This window comes from Bidens hawaiensis, unplaced genomic scaffold (assembly GCF_021521415.1).
Source record: "Bidens hawaiensis isolate Kalapana, Puna unplaced genomic scaffold, B.hawaiensis_p1.1 tig00011614_1, whole genome shotgun sequence".
Lineage (NCBI taxonomy): Eukaryota > Viridiplantae > Streptophyta > Magnoliopsida > Asterales > Asteraceae > Bidens > Bidens hawaiensis.
In genome coordinates this window covers 423,583-427,726 of record NW_027491907.1, presented here as the reverse complement: position 1 = coordinate 427,726, position 4,144 = coordinate 423,583, and positions in this window count along the sequence as shown.

Below are 4,144 nucleotides of genomic sequence, written 5' to 3'. Positions count from 1 at the left end.
GAGTAAATAGTGTCTTAAAAAACCAGGACAGTCTTGTCAAAAGTGTCATAAAAATTCTATATTATATGGTATTTTTATTATAAAGTATTTCAATTATAGGTATGGTTACTAAACAAATTATAGGTATTGTTCGACCGTAAAGACTCGCCCGAAGACACGAGAGTGCGATGAGATAAAACCCGTTAAAAATAAAACACCTATTTGTCATTTTCAAAATAATATTATATATGTAGAGAAAGTGAAAAAAATAAATTAGCTATTTAAAATATACTTTTTTTAAACCTATGATATTTTTTATTATATTCTATTGTTCACTTATGCCATTTGAAATGACAAAAGTGAATAGTGAGGGTAAGTAAAATGTGTGGTCAAAAAACATGCAGACAAAAAGATGTCATAATAACACTGTTCACTTCCGCAATTTGAAATGGTGGAAGTGAATATGTGGTCAAAAAGGTTGCAGAAAGTTATTTCATGTGTCATAATTGTCGGTACTGTTCACATCCGTCATTTCAAATGGCGGAAGTGATAAAAATAAATAGGGGTAACCTAGAAGTGGTGAAAATTGTGTTCCGTCATTTGAAATGGCGGAACATGGGATTTTTATTTGGCTTCCGCCATTTGAAATGGCGGAACACCAAATTAACGTCCATGTCACCAGACAACTTCTGACAGGTTATGCTACCATGGTCGGTTCCGTCAATTGAAATGGCGGAACACCTAGAAACCCAAAAAAAAATTCTCTCTCCTATAAACCATAACACGCCATTAGTATTTCCTATTTATAAAAATTTTTCATCAAACTTGTGTTCAATTTTGTAAATTCATTTTCTTCTAGTAGGTTTTCTACCAAGAGGTAAATCAGTAAGAACTCATGTGCCATTATGCATTAGGGCTTTCATTTCCCCATTCACGTTACAAACCCATTTAGGATTAAATGCAGCCTGGTTGTGGAGATGATAAAAATGGCCCCATAAGGTGTTAAATGAAACTTCCTTCAGCTCAGGGAATTAATGAACAACTATGCTAAGAAGGAACGAGAAACACGATGAAAAAGAAAGAAAGAAACGTTGAAAATTCAGAAAACTCAAAAAAAAAAAAGTTTTCAGTAATGTTTCAGTTAATTGTATGTAGCAGTTTTTGCGTTTGCTAGTCTGTTTAGTTGTTTGAATAAACTGGGTTTCATCTACCATAGAACCAATATGTTCAACCAAACCAAAATCAAAGAGGCGACAACTACCAACAAAACAACAAATATTAAAGTCAAACCGAATCAAGTCTCAAGTTTCTTTCTTTTAATCTTGGTTTCATTCCTCATGTATGTTATATTATTTTATGCATTACTCTATCGTTTAGGACTTATTGTTGTGTTGAAAATAATTTGACAATAGTGTTAGTTCATCAAAAAAGAACTTTACTCACTTATGCAACCGTGCGAGTGAATTCATGTAGGTTTTGGAAGCAAGCATGTACTATACAAGTAATAGCTAAATCAAAAGGACGGCATTAAACTTGGAATTTTTCGCTGTGCAAGTAAAACAATAACACAACACCAATCGATCAGACTAAACAAAGATAAATGTCACCACTAAGCATAAGCACCAACACAATTAACTTCATCACCATTTCTGATCTTATCACGCCCATCAAATTTTGTATGATTGTTTTACCTAGATGTGAATTCGATCCAATTACTTATCCATGCTATTATCTAACTTCTTCAATAATGTTTTGTTTAGATATACGCATGCAACACCATTTCCAGCATCCCCGACACCGGCAATGTATTTCAGATTTCAATGGCGTCTTCGTTCGTTTAGGACTTGTTTATGAGTATATACTTTCATGCATGTGTAGATCAAGACGAATTGATGGTATGAAGCATATATTTATGGTGTTACTACTTGAAATTTGACAGAATATTACTTGCATGTCGATTTTATATGATAGTTAACTTATGCATGCTTAAATTTTGGTAAAAGCTCGTTTAAAGTTCATTTTTTTGACATGCATGAACTCACACATGGGCGGACCTTATTAAGGGAGGGGAGAGGTCATGGTCCCCCCCCCCCCCCCCCTGTTTTTATCATTAGAAGTCTATAGTTTGTGTATTTTATGAGAAAATAATTATATGAGAGTTGCAGGTTTCATAATTTTGAAGGTGAAATAGAAAGAAATTGTAGTGATACAGGAAGAAGATGAAGTTTGGGAAAAAAGTAATAAAGAAAGTTGTATGTTTTATTTATTTAGGTTCAACTTCTTCTAACTGTGGGCCCATAACATATTTTTGTATAGGTGGTTTGCATAAATATGTTTTTAAGTTCTAATAAGTATTATGTTTCCTTCGTATCTTTAAATACTATTAAATCAATACAATGTGGACACATGGCCTTCAACTAGGCTGTCCACATGTGCATCCAGCCATCAAATTACCATTTTCAGAAGCTTTAATATTGTGTCATGTTGACCAAACACCAAAAAACCTATTTAAAGCTTAATATTTTCCACCAAAATCATTTTAATCTCTCTCTCTCTCTCTCTCTCGACTTACTAACCCCACCATCCCCCATCTTCTATATTCCGGTAATGTAGATCGGGATTAATCGTTTTCCGGTAAGGTTATATATTATACTCTAATAGCCAACAATGTTATTTGATTTTCCGGCAATGTAATATCTTTTTCTGGTAAGGTTTTCCGATATGATTTTATATTTATTTTAATTTTTATATGATTTTGTAATAATCTCTTTAGGTTGTATATCAAAATCCAAGATTGAATTGATATTTTGAAGTTATTACGGTTTTCCGGTAAGGTTTTCCGGTAAGATTTTTGTTTTCCATTTTTGTTTGTATTTAAACTCTATCTCTCTCTCCCTACCTCTCTCGGCTTACTAACTCCACCATCCACCATCTTCTATATTCCGAAAATGCAGATCGAGATTAATCGTTTTCTGGTAAGGTTATATATTATACTCTAATGGCCAACAATGTTATATGATTTTCTGGCAATGTTATATATTTTTCCGGCAACATCATATTTTCTTCCGGTTATTGTAGATCTAACATTTTTATCTTTGTTTTCATTGTTAACTGATTTTTTTAAAATCAGTTTAGGTTCTAAATCAAAAACGGCGATGAAGCTAATATTTCTACGTTTTTACATTATTCCGGTAAGTTTCTACGTTTTGAACCACGATCTGATTCAGTTGAAACCGTGAACGCCAATTTGGAGTAAGAATTTGGAAGGTTACGACGTTTTTATAAATTCAATTAATTGGCCCTGTAATTACGGTTTCCAAAAATCCAATTGATTTACGCCATAATTACGAATTCTGGAAGAAAAAGGAAAAGCTAAAATTATATTTGTTAATTCTACCATTTATTTATGGTTAAAAATTTATTTAATTAAACAAAACAATTGATTTTGCATTAATTGAGTTTATTATTAATTAGAAACATTAATTGATTGACGCCATAATTGCATTAATTATATTTGTTTCTTTCTTTCATTTTTTTTATTTCTAAAACGATTACAATTTAGAATTTTAAATTCCAAATTTAAGTTAAAGTTGAAATTTGTAAATGATTGGTCAATATTCCGTAACGTCTAAACTTACCATCATTACAATTTATTATTTTCTAAAACTATGTGATTAAAAAAGTTTAAATTTTCAAATTTAAATTTAAGTTGATTTTTTTATTTAATTGTTGGTCAAACGTTTAAGTTGGTCAAACATTTTTAAATTGTCTGGTCAAACATTAAAGTTAATTTTAACTTTAAGTTGAACTTTTTAAATGGGTGATTAAACAAACATTCATAATTTCTAAAATTACCATCACTAAATTTTATTATTTCTAAAACGATGCAATTTAAAATTTATAAATTTTCAAATTTAAATTAAAGTTGAATTTTATGAATTATTGGGTAAATTTTTCATAACATGTAACATTATCACGATTAAAATTTATTATTTGTAAAACGAATATTAATTTTTAATTTTCTTATTTCATGTTATGTTCCCAAGTTGATATAGCTAATTTCATGGGTTGAAGATTTGTTGATAAGATATCCTATTTTTTTTGTTTAATATTGATGTATATTTTTGTTATTATTCATGTATTTATGTATTTTTCACAATTCAAG